General features: G+C 46.4%; 1 long non-coding RNA gene across 2 annotated transcripts; it reads left to right on the top strand.

The window, feature by feature from the left end:
* The first annotated feature begins 743 nt into the window (after positions 1-743).
* Positions 744-18,295, top strand: LOC128339678 (uncharacterized). Of its 2 annotated transcripts, none has more exons than XR_008313163.1 (3): positions 744-859; positions 14,583-14,646; positions 17,649-18,295. It is a non-coding gene; the product is annotated as an uncharacterized LOC128339678 (long non-coding RNA). The 2 variants fall into 2 exon arrangements; XR_008313164.1 differs by having other exon boundaries at positions 14,583-14,632.
* The last annotated feature ends 410 nt before the right edge of the window (positions 18,296-18,705 follow it).

Here is an 18,705-nt window from a genome sequence, read left to right on the forward strand (position 1 = left end):
TTGTTTTTCTTCGTCACTGTATTAGGATTCCCCAACTCAGGCACAGCATGAAGCCTATCGGTGGATCTGTTAGGAAAGCAGAGGTCATGACTGCAGCCCTTGAAACTTCATTGCCTGGGCCTGAGGACATTGTTCACACTGTAATGAAAGAAAACAAGCAAATTGCCTTCTCAATTGGATAAGCAGGATACCAGACAGCATACACAGAATCTGTGGTTACACAGAATCCCAGAGGGAGTGGGAAGAGGGGACAGGAAGCTTTTCTTTGCTGCTGCTCTGATTATTAAATGCTGCTTTCAAGGGAATCTTCTGTGGAGAAAATGCTCCTCATTTGCTTTGGCCTCCCCTGCAATCATTATGGAAATGAGCCTCTTGTGTCACATCCTGGTTTTTGTTCTGATTTTGAAGGAATGCTTGCGGGGGTGGGGGTGGAGGGGATATTCAAAGTGGCTAAAAGTAAGAGGGGTTTTGGATGAGGGAGTAGAAAGCAGGCGCGTAACAACGATCGGGCAAGGGGAGACAGTTGTCTGGGGGCCCCACTGCCTGGAGGGGCCCCCCAGAGGCACCTCACATGACTCCCCATTGCCCCCTGCCCAGCCCCAAGGCCCCTCAGCCACTTGCCCTGTTCGCCGTCTCTCCAGCTTGTTCTCTTGGCCGGCAATCCAGCAGCAGACAGGCTGCAAAGAGCTCCTTTTCTCCCGCCTCTCAGCTGATCGGCGGGTGGGCGGGGCTTCCACGGAGTCCTCTGTGTAGGCCACAGTGAAGCCTGAACTCCAGTAGGGCCCAAGCAAGCCAGGAAGGAGGAGGCAGCCAGAGTGGCCACCACTGTTCTCTGCAGCAGAAGACCCCCTGCTGCCAGGTAGAGTGTGAACTCCTTTTTGTGGTTACCTTCCCCACCCACCCCACCCGGATATATAGGGATCTGCTTGCCATAGGGCCTTGATATGGGGGGGGGAGGGACTGAGAAGTCTCTGAATATTTATTTTTAAACAGCTTGGAAAATTTGCTGGCTTAAAAAAAACTATGTAAAAAGTCCTAGAAGTAGCTTGTTTCATGGCAGAAAATTACAAAAACTTCTGGAAGAAACAGTATTATATTTATTTTATTCATTCATTTATAAATGCACTTATGTTCAAGTTGTTTTGCAACCCAGAAGGTCTGAGTGAGAACTGTGAAGCATGTCTTCTGCTTTTATTTTATTTTATTTTTCTTGTGTGTGAACTGCTCCCCAATAACTTGCAGGGACTTCAGGGTAAATCTGGCCAACATGTGAATGCAGCACCTCTATTCCAGAGGAGATGTGTGTTAAAGGGCTTTAAAAGCCTCCTGTGAAAAATCTCCTGGAATCAAACTTGACTGAATTTGTTCAGAATTCTGAGAAAACAAACATAGGCTCACCCTGCATGGTTGAAAGTCTCCTTGGCTAATCTGCAGCGAGGGGCCCATTTTAATCATTCATCTTTCTAGTGTGTTCTAGGCATTAAAAGTAAAACAAATGTATAGTACTCAATGTATATCACTATATATTGTGACGTGTGCGTGTGTGTATTCAGTGAAATGTATTTCCAGGCAGCATACTTATTTTGGAATATCAGACTTAAATCCTTGGGGGCCTGGGGTGTGCGGAGGCCCTGGACTTTGAGTGGGGGGGCCCCATTTTAAAATCTCGTCTCTGGGCCCACTCCAACCTTGCTACGCCCCTGGTAGAAAGATATGTTTTTAATTTACCTCAACAAATTGCAATTTGGTATTGTGTTAGCTGGTTAAACCCCACCTCTGGTGCCTTATTTTTCTGAGACAGAATCAAAGGTTTTCCAGAATCTCTGCATGGATTTCACACACAAATTATGAAACTGAGTCATTCATTGAATTAATTTCTCTGTAACATGTTTTGGCTTTCTATACTTCATCTGAAAATAGAACTGAATACAAAGGAGAATAATGTCAAACCCCGTGAGCATGTCCTCACAGTCACAACAATTTGAGGAACTTCTAAGTGTTTTTGTTTCAAAATAAACCAATTGCAACAGAGGTGATATTAAGCACTGGGTAATGCCCCTAGAGCAGGGCTGCTCAACCTTGGCCCTGCTGCAGAGGTTGACCTACAGAAACCATAATTCCTGACTATTGGCCACTGTGGGCCCGAGGATTATGGGAGTTGGCGTCCAAAAACAGCTGGAGGGCCAAAGTTGAGCACTCCTGCCCTAGAGCTTAATTAAAATGAAGACAATATTTTGGTGGGGCCTGTGTCTGATGGGAGACCATGACAGGAAGATTCCCAGAAGCCCTGCTACTTGTGTGGGAACATGCTGGGGGGAAAGCACTCTGCTCTTTCCAAGGGGTGCTTTTCTGTATTATTACTTAACATGTAGCTCTGATATTGAAAGCAGCTTCTGGGTCTGAGTCCCCAGTGAGTCCTGGCTCAGATTATGTCTTGGTTTCTTGCTTCTCAGATGAGGAAGAAATAAGGTCAGGGTGGCTTTGGGTGTTACATAAAAGTGACCAATTTACCTCAAATTTACCTCAATTTACCAAAAATGAGAAAGGCCTCTTGCTCTTCTTTTTGCACTTCCTGTGTAAAATATGAAGCAAAATCTTTTGCTTCTCCCCCCACAATATGTCAGATGTGCATGGAGCTTTCACTGTAAGCAAAGTTTTGTAAGTCCTTGCTTTGCACATTACATCCTGTGTTGCCTTTTTATGAAGTCCAGAGCTGCCCATAGAGGCTACACCCAAACTGAACTGAACAAGTAGTTCTGGTAAGAACTAACCAGGCTACTTTCTTTCACTATCCCTATAACTGGACTAAATTTGGTCCAGATTGATTAGGCAGTTCACAAGTTAGCCCACTTGTGCCTCAAATGTTCATGTGTCCACCATCTTGAATTTGGGTGGATGACATCATCACAAACTGGTAACCCTATGTGTCCTGTTGCCAGTCAGCTTGATTTTGGGGTAGCATGGAGAGCACCCCCTGTGTGATTTTGGATTGCTCTGTAGGGCTACAGAATCATAGTCCCCATTCTGAACTTTTCACTCTCCTCAGGGTTAGCAAAGATTCACAGCTGGTTGGTTGCATGAATGAGTGTTGGGCAATGTGCCTCGGATCAATCCATCATAGACCAAGTTAGGATATTCCTGACCCTTTCTTTACAGAGAGGCACTAGCCTGCAAGCAGACCTCCCTTTTCAAAGGGAAACCATTCAGGGAAGTGATCCTCCCTTTAGATAAACAACTCAAAGCACTCTTCAGGAGTGGCATAGATAACGGTGCATTTCCCATCTCATTATTAAGTAATAAATGGCTGACAAGGACCCAGGGCAGAGACCAGCTCATTAGAAACTATGGGTGTATATCTTTTGCACTGGAAGACATCTCAGCTCTAAGATAAGCACTCAAGTGCAGCTATTCAGCACACACACACACATCTGCATAGCTTACTCTTGCCCCTTTGTTCAGCAAGTTACACCCAAAGGTGACTAAGTCCTCACAGCAATTAAGTCCTTTATTTTGCACAGGTTTCTCCGCCTCCAGGGAGGGAGAATGGCTTAGAAATTGCTTCCAGGCATGTTGTGGGGTATATTTACCCCCAACCAAAGGACATGGCCTCAGAGTCCTGTACCCATAATCTCGGAATTGGCTTGGATCCTAACATCATACAGGTTCTCAGACACTAGTTGTAGCCCATCGCTCTTGCTCTTCTTCATCCCTGTTTTCCCTGCTTGCTATTCATGAGGAGGCCCAGCTATCTGGAGTACAATGAACACACCAACATACTGGGAAGGATAGGTGAACTAACATCTTTTCCTTCTAAGTCTCCTTGCTGCTTTTCTCCCTTCTCTGCCTCCCTCCTCAGTTTCCCGGCACCTTTTAAAGGAAACCTCTAGCCAGGCCCTGATTTAGAACCTTAGCCAAAGTTATTGCAACTAAGACTACTGTTCAAAATATTAGATAAGATTTATTGCATCCGCCTAACCAACCCTATTCTTCCTTCTGTATCCCCGATTGTACCCTTAATAAAGCTTCTAAACTATATTCTTGCTTCCTCGTTCTTTCCAGTACAGCAAAACCTGCTCAAATTGATACTGGAACTGAATTGCTCTCCAAGCCAAGTTAACTCCCCCAATTCAAACCAAAAGCATAGCTGAGGTGTCTAGCCAACACCTTGAGGCAGTTCTGGTAACAACTGTACCAAATTTGGTCCAAATTTGTTTCCACTTGCACCTCAAATGTATATGCATCTGTCATATTGAATTGGGGTGGATTACATCAACACAGTCTACACTGTTGAGGTGTCCCTATATATCCCTACAGCTGTAGCAATTTTGGTTCAAATTGGTTAGGTGGTTCACATGTTAGCCCTCTTACACTACAAATGTTTACGTATCTGCCATCTTGAATCGGGGTGGATGACAGCATTACAAACTACACCATTTTGGTGTCCCTTTGTGTCACTCACTACAACTGTACCCAGTTTGGTTCATATTGGGTACAGGCATTGTGAAGTTGATGGGACACTCTCACACACACAATGCCAGGTGATCTCATAAGCTTACTTTCCTTAAGGAAAAGTAGGCTAAAAATGTAATTTTCCACTACCCTCTTTTCAAAACATAAGTCCGAGCAGGTGCAGAAGTTCTTTCTTTAATGGAAGCTCTCAGTGGAACACTTTTTGAAACCCACTGAGCACTGTGAAATAATATAGCCAGACCACTTGCCCCAGCAGCCTTTTGGTCAATGGCTGATGTCTAAACTAGCACTGTATTGCCACAATATTTCCCAAAACGGGGGTGGGTGGGGTTTGATGTTCAGCAATCTCCCCCTTTCTCTTGCAGTCACCCATATAACCTGAAAATAAGTCTCTGGGGGTTCAGCAATCCTCAGGGATATTTTGAGGTGGCTCAGAGGGCTGCAAAGGGAAGGGAGCCCACCAAATATTGCCCCCTTCCTTGTGCAATGGAATGTGCTGTTGGCCAGTATCTTCTCTATTTCGTTTGGTTCTCTCTGATGTTTCTTGCTATCCCTAATCCATCCCTAAAACTCATTCTTGTTCATATATATGTTGCTTTCGGAGGCCTTTTGTGTTGAATGCTACAGTCCCCAGAGAGTAATATGATAAGGCACATGGGTGTGGCTCCATCAGCATTCACGTACCAACATTATGAAATGGAAGGAAACTCTTGGGAAAATACGATATTCCTCCTCTCCCCCCTGCCCAAAGTTCAACATATGAGTTCCCCACCCCCAAGAAATATCATAGAAAGTTCATAATAATCAAGCTGATGTTGAACTGAGCCAAGCGGGGTTCACCCATTACTAAAAGGCCCAGTTCATCCATAACGCCAGATTGGAGGTAGACAAACCCGCAGTTTTAATTTGAAATCCCAAATCGTGCCACAGACGTCCATCTGCCAGTGTGGGGAATCGTGGGGTGTGTGTGTGCATTTTAGAGCAAACTCAGGACAACAGGGTCACTATTTCAGGAACTGGGCAAGGGTGTACCGTCACTCCCATGAGGAGTGATTGGTGGGAGAAGGGGATGAATTTGCTGTCAGGCATCATGACTGAATTTGCTCAGCAGCTCTCTCTCCTACCCTCTGATGGTTCTTCTAATGAGATGAAAGGGGGTGTCCCCATGGCTTTTCACACTCATTATCACTCTCAAAACAGTGGTGCATCAGCTGATAACCTCCAGGCTTGACTATTGCAATGCACTCTACATGGGGTTTCCTTTGTACATAGTTTGGAAACCAGATAATTCATAATGTGGCGGCCAGGCTGGTCTCTGGGGGTAACCCAGAGAGATCGTATTATGCCTGTTTTAAAACATTTGCATTGTTGGCCTTCAAGAGAACCCTGGAAATGTATTTGTTTGAGCTGGCCTTGCAAGGTTTTTAAATTGTTCTTAAATATATTTTAACTGGTTTTACACCGTTTTTAAATTTGATTTTATATTGTTTCAAGCTGATTGGTTTAAATGGTTGTTTGTTTTTGTGATTGGTTGCGGTACACCACCCAGAGCCTTTGGATGGATAGGGTGGTATAGAAATGCAATAAATAAATAAATAAATTATTGAGCAGTGTCCCCCTGGTTGGGTGGCCCTATCATCTCAGCAGTAGTGCACTTCCCAATTATGGGAGCACTACTAACCCTGGCGACCAGCCCTGCACGAATAAGCCTAGGGAGCACAAACCCCAAAAGGGAAAGGGAAAGGGCCCCCCTTCCCTAACCTTTTGATGTTCAAGTATACCTTGAACCAACCTTTACACTTGGCCATGAGCACCCACCCCCAAAGTAGTTGCACTGACAGGGGAGACACTGGGTTCAGGGACAGACCTTTAAGTCCATCCAAAATCCCTGGGTTCAGTCCACATAGCATTGTAAGCAGATCTGTGGGTACATGGATTTGTGGGAGATGGGAGTCCTAGTTTCCAGCTGCCCTAGGACAGCTGGGTCATCTTTTGGGGGCTCGGGCAAGCATGCACATGTCCACATGGGTTGGCTGGCTGGCAGGAGCTGCCAAAACAAGGAAAGCAGTCTTTGGGGTACCCCACCCCGTGACTTCCCTCCACACAGCAACCTGGCTCTATTTAGAGCCCCAGTGGCCTGACAGTCTCATGAGGGAGCTGTCTGTGGAAGAAGGGGATGTTTTGTCATTACATGTAATTATAGATTTTGCTGAGCAATTCTTTCCCCTCCCCTCTGATGGTCTTTCTCGTGAGTTGTGTGTGGGTGTCCCCATGGCCTGGCACTCTCTTGAGGAGCACAGTCCACCCTAGGTTGGCATCTGTCCTCATAACATAGGAGGAATCACTCCTTTCACTGGAGTAATGCAGATCCTGCTGCCTGGCCCTGATCATGAGTAAGCCTAGGGACCAAACATCCCCCCACAGGGGGAAGGAGCTGAGGGCCCCCTTCCCCAACATTTATATGAAAAAATTAGAACTTGGCAGCTCCACAATCTCTACTTCTGGCAGCCTCTGGAACCCGGTCAGGAGTGCCCCCCCAAAAAAAAAACACTCCCCATTTGCTCCACACTGCCCTGCTCCTATTGGCAATTGCTGTCATGAGGGGGCCATGTGTCAAGGCGTGCCCATGTAGGTGGACAGTGGAGACACCTGGTTCCTTGATGTTCCTTTACACCCATTCAAAATTCCAGATCTCCCAGTGTGGAGATTAGCAAGAGCCAGTGTTCTCTCTAATTTTCTGATTTCTCTCTAATCTGTGTGCGGAATGAGTTTTGTTCTGGGTGGCAGTATCAAGGCAGTGTGTGTGTGTGTGTGCGTGCATGTGCATTCAGAGTGGGACCTTCCTGCTTCAACCTGAGCAGGACCTAAAATTAACTGAGTGGACATCAAAAAATGTGTGAGCATGCATGCATGCACACACCTTAGAAGGAACACTTGTGGGAGCCCTGGCTGCCAGTGGCCCCAGTACAGTGGGGTCACCGTTTAGGGCCAAGGGCAAGGATGAGAATCTCAGTGTGGGTGCATGGGGTGGCAGGGCTCACACAGTTTGACAGCTACTTGGTGGCAGTCACCAAGACGTCACAGCAGTTGCCCAAGTACCCCTTCCCATGGCTTTCCTGCATAGAGCATCCAGGCTCCATGTCGAGTCCCCGAGGCCTGCCACTCTCATGAGAGAGTGGTCCATGGGAGTAGGGTACTTCAGAGTAACTTTTCCTTTTTCTTCCCAGATGTCTCTTCTCATGAGTGAGCCTATGGACCAATAACCCCCAAGGGGAAGGGGCTGGGGCCCCTTCCACAACCTTACTGTAAATTTATTTATTTATTTGAATAAAATAGAACTTGGTTGCTCAAGAATCCCTTCCAGCTTCTGCCTTTTGGAGCTGGCCCCAGACATCCCTCCTGCCCTATGCTTCCCTCCCAGTGCTGAGATGGGGTGCCCTGCTTATTTTACCACCTGGAGTGGTTGTGCTTATATACATATACCACTGTCACTTCCTTATTGGGAGCAAAGAACCTAGTACCCATCTTGTCATCCCATCCCTTTTCCCTTCTGCTTGTCAGCTGGGGAGAGCAAGGGATGGAGTTGGTACAGGGAATGCCCACTGAGAGGATGGCAAGGCTGCAGCTGGGCATCACAGTATCCCTACTGCGTGGCAACTCCATAGCTGCATAGCTGAAAGAAGAGGTGGGACTGGTTCTCCGAAAGGTGTGCAGCACAGTCATGGCGGCATCTGGAGTTGGACATAATGCCTCTGCAGCCAAACCTCAGGACTTGGTGATGAACCTTTGTGCAAACCAAAAGTTCAAATTGGAGTTTGGTGAGGCAAATTGGAGGTCGCTTTCGGCCCAAAACCACAGGTTCACGCATTCGGACATACCTCAGTTCCAACCTCTGCCCCATTTAACTCTGGTTTGGTATTATGTATGAACCCGGCCATAATCAAATCTTATACCATGAGGATACTTTTAAGATAAATATTGACCACACAAATGTCCCATGGTAAAATCACTTGGTGGTGGCCATTACATAAAAAGTATTGGCTCTGTGACTCAGCTCATGGAGTATAGTATCAAACCTCGCTGATTTTCAGCATATGACAGTCTAATGTATTTTTGTACAAAGATGACTGACAATCATTTATCCTCAGCAAATCCTATCTTGTAGCTGAAAGTGAAACATAGCAAAGAAATACAGAACAACAAATCCTTTAAAAGAGATAGCTTGCTTTAATTGTTTTTAATCCAAATTGCTCTTGTAGCCTAAAGAGCCAGCAGTTTTGCCTGACTTCATTTCAACTGTTGCTGCTGTTGTTTTTAATTTGGGATGATTTTCTAGTTTTTGAATAGATGAGCAATGCAAAATAGGTCAGCAGGGGACAATAGAGTTTTTTCGTTGTTGCAACCTGTTCCAATACAATTCCTTTGCCTCTCCTTTAAAGACCATGTAATTGGTTTGAATTCTCCAGGTTTTTGCGTCCTTAAATGATTGCAGTTTGAGTTTTAAATATGAATTTTCTCACATAGCTTCCTCTCGTTTAGAATTATTTTAGTGTGAAGTGGGTCTGATCTTGTTAAATTCCAAGCAGAGCTGCAACTTATGAGTGGGAAATGATACAAACAATCCAAAAGACAGCAGCATGGCTTACCTCTCTCAACAAATACATTACCTTTTGCTTTCTAATCTTTGCCCTGTTCAGTCTACACCCACCCCATGTCTGTAGTCAATTTGTCCACATGAACAGGTCTAATAACCACTGGTCAAGGCTGACAACATTGGTTTAGCGAGATCTTCGGTCTGGCTCAGTGGGCAGCTTCACACAATCCACCACAATTCCGGTTCCCGGGAACCTCTGGAAACCTCTCAAGGGTCGTGTGCTCCCAGTGGGCATGTCATCTGAACTTGCCAACATTTGGCTCCTGAGCTGAGCTGCTGACATTCTCTGTCCAGCATCAAATAGAAGCTAAAAATGTTGGGTGAACATTGGCAGCCTATCTCAGGAGTTGAACTTCGGGACATTCAAACAATGCATCCACTGGGAACTCATTATCCTGGAGCTGGACTTATGGTGGATCATGTGAAGCCACCCAGTAGAAGACTGCTCTTTATAATCTTCATCCCACAAAGGGTTTTTTTGTAAGGGATTGATGCACTCATTGGCAGGGATACTTGGAATATTAACTTGATCCCCTGTAGAAAAAGCGAAGATGTACCCAGTTTCTTCTATTTGTGGGTAGAAGTATACTGTTTAGATTTTTACCATGTCTCTTGAAAGCCTACAACAAAATAAGCAAACGTTGGCTTCTGTCTCCAGACATCCATGTGGGGCACAACATACAAATAGGTTATATGCACATGAAATTCAGTGTACATCTAAAATATAGAATAAAGACAGAGCTGAGAGTCAAACCACCAGACCACAGTCCACAGTGCTATGAGGACAAACACATGGAGCTAACCCCACAGCCAAAAATAAAAATATTAGACAGAAACTTCGCCAAAAGAGCACCATCTTGCAGATCGACAAGTCTCAGGAAGCAAGGGCAGGCAAGAGAACCAAGTTCTTCTGCATTTGTCCATCTGAGATCCAGCAAAAGCAAGAATATTGAATTGTGTGTGTGCGCGCACACACAGAGATTGAAAAAAGAAAACCACGTACTTGGTGAGAAGTCTTCTTTCTTCTCTTTGTGTCTGCAGTAAGATGATCTCAGTTTGAGCTGTGCGCTAGCTGACATCCTGCAGACAGACACATGTCAAGGAACCAGTCTGTACTCATCATTGACCAATGTGTGTGTGTGCATGCGCACACACACACACACACACACACACACATGTGCATGCATGCACATATCTGGCTCTGCTGAAGCAAACAAAGCAACCAACAACAGGGTGAGATGGTGTTATATGGGTGACCATGAGTTACTCACCCTCCACATCCAGCTCAGGATAGCCCAGCAGTGGGAGTTTGGCCTTCAGGAAGATGAGTGGTTTCTCCAAGCAAGCATCCAAGCATGAGCAATGGGGTATCATCACGTCCCCAGCCATGGATAATTCTCTCTCGCTCTGGACACTGGTCAGGGGGCAAGAGAGGAGCTATCAGCAACTGTTGCCAAGTCTGGTCAGACTTGGCGATGCTTTGCCCAAAATGAGATCCATCTCAGGGTCTGCCACCACTGGCTCCTGCAGGTCCTGCATAACACTCTGCTTGCCACCTCCCGTACCCCTGGCAAGGCAACAAGGCACCCCCATTTGATCTTCAGGGTAGAATAAATAGGTGGAAGTGCCAGCTGCACTGGTGCTGCCAAGGACACAACGCTGCTGGACTGGGAAGCATTGGTGCTGGTGCTGGTGCTGCTTGGCATGGACAGTGCACTAGAAGTAGGCGCCCCAGCACTTTGCCAGGAGTGATGGCTTTTCACTTCGTGGTTGGGTCACAGAGGCCGGCCAAAACATACTCTGCCAATTGAACCAACCTGGTACTGAGCTGATCCACAACTCCGGTCCTCAACTGACCTGCCAGGCCCTGTGCCTCTCCAGTGGTTGAAGTGGTCTGAAGCTCATGCATGATCTTCTCCAGGAAAAGAGTGGTGGGCAAAGCCTGCCTCAAAGCTGCTGATTTGCACACATGCTGGCTCAGAGTTTCTGCTTTGGCACACAAGGAGGAATGGCTTGAGTGACAGGGACAGCTCCCATTGGACAGATTGCACACTCCCAAGCCACAGTTCCTTGCCAGGGTGTGAATGGCTATCTATTGCTCTTGCAGGTACTGAAACAAGACAAAGGTGGAGTTCCACTGCACCCCAACATCCCTAGGGATGGTGTTTCCAGGTAGGCCGAGCTCATGCTGCCTCTCCCAGAGTATTCACCTACCCTTCTCACTGTGGTGGAAATAGGCTGCTATCTTATGAGACTTCTCCACAAGAGTGTCCATGGAAGCAGCAACCCCTGAAGGGGGGAGTGCCCTATGTCCCCTCACTCTAACCTCTTGGATGCCAGGTGCATCTGTCACAACCAGCTGCAGTGTGTTAAACTGCAGCTGGTGTGCTGCCATCAGATGGTTGGCACCATCGTCTCTGACCATGAAGCCCCTGCAAAGATTTGGCAGCCCAGACAAACAACAGCTCATCTGCTGTGCAGCTCAACATGCAGCAGAGTCCACCTGGGCTTTGCTGCCTGGTATGTGCTGGTCATGCCAACAGCAACAGATGTCATCCCCTCTCTCTTCTGCTCCCACCAGTGTGCAGCAAGGGACAGGAAAGGAGCCTGCACTCCACTAAAGCTGGTCTACACATCTGTAGTGAAGTGCAAACTAGTGTTGGGCCATGCTGACTCCAGCAGCCCCGGCACAACCTCCCTGCATGCCCAATAGGATGGCACTACCCTCCTACTGAATGTGGTGAGTGAGGGGATCTGGTACTAGGGGGCAAACTGCTGGAGCAGCTGGTGGTAGCCAGCATTCACCATCTGAAACGTCTGGTCATCAAGATCCATAGTATCTCCAATGGCCGGGGTTATGAGATGTGCCTCTGGGTGACCAGACCACTTGCCCATTGGACACTGCATGACAGGTAAAGTGCCCTGCTTGAGACAGGAGCATGTCCCTTGCCACCACTAATCGAGGGCACAGCAGGCAGCCTAGGACTACCAGCAGGAGTGAGGATGCCCAGATTATGCTGTTCGATGTGCCTCCTCATCAATGACGTCCCAAGATGCTTGGCGTTCTTTCCCCTGCTGACCTGTGCCCTGCAGTGGGTGCTGACAGCACATGTAGGCTCACTTGGGGAGCGCTCAAAGTGGTCCCACACAGTGCTGGACTGATTGGGTGTTGGCGGCACTACTGGACCCACTGGTTGGCCACCACAAGCAGCAGCACAGCCAGAGCTCTTCCTCAGAAGGCTGTGGAAGAGTAAAGCAAGACAGGCACTGCCTGGCTTTAAATACATTTTGAAACTCCTTCCTTTTTGCTCCCTCATCCCTTCCCCCACCACTGGCCAATGGGGGCAGAGTTGCCCAGACAACAGAAAGATCTGATAACAAGAAACCAGCCATGAGAAAGGAGATAGCTAGCCAATCAGGATGCAGTGGCCAAAACCCAATGAGGAGCTTTCCCACACGTAGTTTCCAGGTCTCAGGGTAAATGTTGAGCGAAGCCACTTCGAATTATACTTGTGGCATGAGGGAAGCAGCCCCTCCACTCTGCTCTCGGGTTTTCTTTTGGTGCAGGGTCATATTGCATGCATCCATGTTTTTGTTCTAGCCAATGTTGGGGGGGAGAGAGAGAGAGCTCTTTGGGTAGGAACACAACGTTGCTTTCAAAACCTCATGGCCTAGACTGGGAACATTTGTATACACAAACATATTTCTTCCTTTCCCCCACAACACATGCATGGTGTTTTAACCAGTGAAAACCTTAAGCAAGAAGACTAATATTGTTCAAAAATGTCAGCTTGAGCAAACACAGAGGTTTTACTTTTGAAACAAGAACTTAAACAGTTGGCTTCCTGAAAACTGGTTTTTCCACTCTTAGCAGCTAGGCAAGCCAGTTCAATTTGCATTTCTAAAGAGCGATATCTGCATTCCTAAAGAGTGTTTCCTTCTTATCATGTTAATGATTCTACATCAGTGCCTCTCCCTATTTGCTCCAACATTTTCAGAAAAAATCACTTAAAACCAGCATTTTTAAAAGCTGGAAATACATTGGGACCAGCTAGAAATAGGAAGAGAAAGCCTGATTTGTGTGGGGATCTCGAATGGGCTTCAGGGTAAGTATGGCCGTTGTGTGAACACACACACACTCTTCTGGAGGAGATTTGTGGTAAAAGCCCTGTCTGTAAAGGCTCCAGGAGGTGAGAAAGTTTGTCAACAAACCTCTGTAATGGAAGCCACCATGTCTGAACCGTCAAACTGGTTCGAACCAGTTCGGCTACCTCTTTTCAGAAGCCAATCTGGTTCAGTCTTGAACTGGTCAAACTGCACTGGTTTGAGTCAAACTCTGTTTGAACCACATGTGTTCTACACATGTTGTCCAGTCCAGTCTAGTTGTCCAGTCCTAGGCTGGACAACTTCGTCCCACCAGCTTTTGCTGGGCTACAATCAGTGTTCGCTCTATTTCTTTTTTCATCTGTGCGCAGAATGGATTTTGTTCTGGGCAGCAATATCAAGGCAGTGTTGTGCACATGTATTCAGAATGGTGTGTGCACATGTATTCCTGATTTAACCTGAGCAGGATCTAAAATTATATGAGAGGACATCACCCCCAGCCATAGAGGCCAATAGTCAGGCATGATAAGTCATAGTCCCACAATAGCTGGATGGCCAAAGTTGTGCAACTCTGTTTTAGACTATACCTTTTCCCCATCTTCCATGCTCCTTATCTTCTTATCAATGTGCACTGCCTAACAACCATTGTTCTTTTCAAGTATCCTTGCAAATCCACTCCCCCCCACCCCAGGTTGAGGGGTTTGGAGGAAAAGTAGGATTCCTCCACACACACAAAACCAAGACCTTCCTGTCCCTTTTGTCTGCAGGGATCTGCTCCTGTTTCCATCTCTTTCTCCACCTACCACATTCACATGCCGCATAGCCACTTTACTGCTATCATGTATATTGAAAATATAACCACCCCTTTTATCCTTTGATTCAAATCTGGCCTAGAATCAGATGGCATTCTTACCTTTTTAAGTGGAAAACTCATGTCTGTGTTTTTCAGGATATTTGTCTGATACAGTAGGTATCTAAGCTGTTCTCTGATCTTCATATTACAAGAATATGGATTAGTGACGGGATTTATATATACATGGATATAAAGGATTAGTGAAAGGATCTACAGGAAAGAGGTTGATTATATATCAGAGTTGGAGTATCAATCGATCAAAAAGGAGGAACAAGTTAGAACTGCCAGCTAGTATTGTATTGGGAGAGATTGGAATGCTAACATATTTGTCTTATTTTCTGTACAAGCATGAAAATTTGCAGAATAAAAAGGGTAAATTCAGATAAATATCAGGTTGCTTTCCAGGACCTCACCTGATTCTTTACAGCTTGAGCACAGATGTAGTAAGATACTGAATTAAGAACTAAGCTTATTGAAATTAACTTTCTATGATTTGTTTAGGTATGAGGAAATTGCCAGCTCAAAATTTCTCAGCTGAAGAAGAAGAAAATGTAATATCTCTTTGGTAAAATCTTAGGAGGCAGTTTATTTTATGAAGAGAGGGACAGTTTTATAATCTCATGTGCCTCAAATCTCCAATAAGAAAGGCAAATTGAAATAAAGGAGTTGAAGGCAGTAATCAGGCCAGCTTCTTAACCACACAAGCTCCAGAACCAATTATTTGATGCTATGGCCTCTCACACAACACTAAAACCAGGGGTCACTCCATGAAATTGATTGCCAGGAGGTCTGGGACCAACAAACGGAAGTACTTTTTCACACAACGTGTGATCCACTTGTGTAACTCTCTGGCACAGGATGTGGTGACAGCCAACAACCTGGATGGCTTTAAGAGGGGTTTGGATTACTTCATGGAGGAGAGGTCTATCAATGGCTACTAGTCGGAGGGCTGTGGGCCACCTCCAGCCTCAAAGAGAGGATGCCTCTGAGTATCAGTTGCAGGGGTGTAATGGCAGGTGAGAGGGCACGCCCTCAGCTCCTGTCTGTGGCTTCCTGCGGCATCTGGTGGGCCACTGTGTGAAACAGTATGATGGACTACATGGGCCTTGGGCCTGATCCAGCAGGGCTGTTCTTATCCTCTCTAATAAAACGCTTGGTGTCCGTCCGTGGACGGACACCAAGCGTGTGTCCGTGCCTCCATGCCCTGTTCTGCGCCTGCGCGAAGCGCAGGCGCAGAACAGGGCAAGGGAGACACGCTCGCCGCCACCCAGCAGCCATCTTGGGCGGCCAGAAGCGGCCGCCCCGAAGAAGCTGGAGAGGAGGCGGCGGGAAAGTGACGCCGCCGCCTCGGCCAAAATAGATGGAGGCCGGGGGCGGAGCGGAGGCCATGTAACCTTAAAAAAAAATTTACTCCCGCGGCCGCCGCCGCCGACCGGCCACCCTCCCTCCCAGCTGCTGAGTCCCCCTTACCCTGGCCGACTGCTGTCGGCCGAAGACAGCCCTTAATTTAAGAGGCAGAGAGGAGCTCACAAGCAGAGCTCCTCTCTGTGCAAAGCCTCTTGCCGAACTGCCGCTTTGGGCTCTTGCGTCCCTTGCGCCCAAAGCGGCAGTTCGGCAAGAGGCTTTGCACAGAGAGGAGCTCTGCTTGCGAGCTCCTCTCTGCCTCTTAAATTATGGGCTGTCTTCGGCCGACAGCAGTCGGCCAGGGTAAGGGGGACTCGGCAGCTGGGAGGGAGGGTGGGCGGTCGGCGGCGGCGGCGGCCGCGGGAGTAAATTTTTTTTTAAAAGTTACATGGCCTCCGCTCCGCCCCCGGTCTCCGTCTCCCCGGCCTGGCGGGGGCAAGTGCCTGGGCCGATTTGGCCCTTAAAGGTAGGGGGGGAACGGCGGAGGGAGGGGGAATGGCAGCGGGGGGCCAGGAGCGCCGTTACTAGCGCCCGTTATTCAACGGGCCAAAATTCACTTGTGTTCTTATAATCCTCTAGTTCCTGGCCCCAGGCACTGACTCAATACCAGGACTGAGATTTAAGTGAAAAGTAGAGATGGAGTGACAACCAAATTACACCACACCCTTGATCTCCAGATCTTCCCCAAGGGCTTCACACAGATTTTAAAGCAGGTTCACAAGGTCCACTGCAAGTAAAAAAGGTGGTGAAGTGTTGGGAACTGACAGCATGTACTGCCAGCGGGCATGTTGTACAAACCCATCCAAGTCCAGTTACTGAGTTCTCTGCCTGATATTCTCCTGATTTCTGCCCAACTTCCATGACCAAGATATGAAGTCAGGCAGAGAATCTTGGCAAAATGTTGGGTGGGGGACTCAGGAACTGGACTTATGACACTCCCAACAGGAGTGCACGCTGCAGGTTCCAGACATTTCACTAACATTTCCCTGCCTTCCTTACTTGTGGCGGATTGTGTGAATCCACCCGGAGTCATGGGTAGGCAACAGGTCTACCCATGACTTAGGCTGATTTCTGTACTCTCAGAGGCTGCTCTGTTTTTTATACCATGGTCTAGAGGCAAGTAGCATATTTGCTACACAATCTTACTTCTTTGTGGGTGATCAGTCCCCATAAAATAGGTACTGTCTATCTGTCAGGTCTTAACAATTATGGAGCACATATACTAGTTATAGTGATGGGAGCATTATCTGTACAAAATCAGTGTGGAATGTTTTTCTCACAAATTTTGAAAGCAATGTTTGTTCTATACAGATAAAATAGTATGCAAAATCTGTTGCCATATCCTGATAAACATTAGTGTTATCGAGGGCCAGAGCCGGGAGTTCATTATTTAGCCTTGGATGCCAGTAGATCATCTTATGTTAAACAAAACTGGAGATAAGTTGGGTTAGTGTGGCACTAAGTTCTCATGAAACCGAAGGAAAAAGAAATCACACATCCTATAAAGGAGTGTTTGCAAGGTTGGGATAGGATAAATTCATGGGGATGTGGAGCCTATTCATGGGAATATCAGCATGAAGGATGAGGATTCAACAGCTGAAAGTTTTCCTTTTTGTAGATTGTAATACGTCATAATAAGTATTTAGAGGCCTGTTTAAGAACTATTAAAACCATTTAAGAACTATTCCCTCTTAACGTTTTGTAGGTATTAGTAAATTTGGAACTACATTTTGTTAGTGGCTGACAGGAAAAGCAAGGATTCACCAGTGCAGTCAGAAAGCAATCTAACAGAACATCCCAACTAGCTGTACCAATGCAGCGAGAAAGCGGCTGTATTTGATGCCCTCCCCTTCCCCAGGCAGCCCTTTGTGCCACTCAGAAAATATGTTCCCAAGGGTTGCACAGCTCTTTGAGACATACTTTTGCAAGGCACTGCACGCTTCCTGGGGAATGGGAAGATGCCCAAACTTGCTGCTTCCCTGCTGCACTGGTGCTGTTTGGACATTTTACTGGGCTGCTTTCTCGCTGCACAAGTCCTTCTTTGCTCTGTATGTCCATTAAGTAATGATAATTAAAATGGTAATTATATGTGTTCTGTTGTGATAGTTGTGTATAATTAAGAAAATGATTTTTTAAATGACATGACCCCACTTTCTATGACAGGCTGAAGAGGAAGTATCTTGGAACCACCTAAGCCAGCACTCTTGTATCCCATTGAATCTGAAAGCTGGTTTAAGAGTATCTGGTAGCCAGTGGTGCCAAAAGGCTAAAAGAACAAACTGAGTTGTAAAGAGTTGTACTTGTCGTCTCACACACCATCCAGAAGGGCTGCCAAATCAGCCTCAATCTTAAAACTATGCCTACAGCCTGGCTGAAATGGGAAGTAAGGGAGAAACTATAGTTCCTATTGGAGAAACCAGCAACATGAAGAATTAAGGAAGCAATATGATGTTTTTACGGGGTGTGTGTGTGTGTGTGTGTGTGTGTGAAGTCTGTTGAAAATTTCATGTTTAAAATAGATGATTAACAAACACACATGTGCTGCTGCTGCTGCTGCTGCTGCTGCTGCTGCTGCTTTAAGATGCTCCTGTAACAAACTAATAACTAATAACAAACTCAAAACTAAAGCACAGTTATGTTTGCTGGATAAAATTTCATCATTTCCTCTACCAACCCAATTTGCATCCACTACTAAAAATGGGCTTCTCCATAGCATGAAAAATACAGGAGGATTCTGTTGTGAATATGTAAATTTCTTTTAAAAGACAATGCTAATGCCTATCAGCAACAATAAACATAATAACAAAGTCTTCATAGTAATGGTTATTACTTACGTTTGTGCTCCAATGTGCTACTTCCCTCTGTAACAAATTTAACCCAGGCTTTGTCTCAAAGCAAGCCTACGTGGGGGAAAGAAAAATGCTGCATCATTCCCTCCATGTTCGCTCAACAAAGGCTGTTCCTTTAAACTTAAACTGTTTCCTCAGTAGCACTGCCACCACACCCTAATTTGTACAGAGTTCCCCCTGCCCCCCCCCCCAGATTTGGGTGAATGTCCAAGGAGACTCCTTCTTGACAATTGGAAAAGTACACGAAAACCTCCATGTGCAAGCCTACATGTGATGAGAACACTAGGTAGTGTTACTGAGCAATTAAATTTGAGACGTGTTGCACCAGAATAAAACCCCTTTTCCTGAGTTGAAAATCCACTCAGAGGCAG

This window comes from Hemicordylus capensis, chromosome 1, assembly GCF_027244095.1.
Source record: "Hemicordylus capensis ecotype Gifberg chromosome 1, rHemCap1.1.pri, whole genome shotgun sequence".
In the NCBI taxonomy this organism is placed as follows: domain Eukaryota; kingdom Metazoa; phylum Chordata; class Lepidosauria; order Squamata; family Cordylidae; genus Hemicordylus; species Hemicordylus capensis.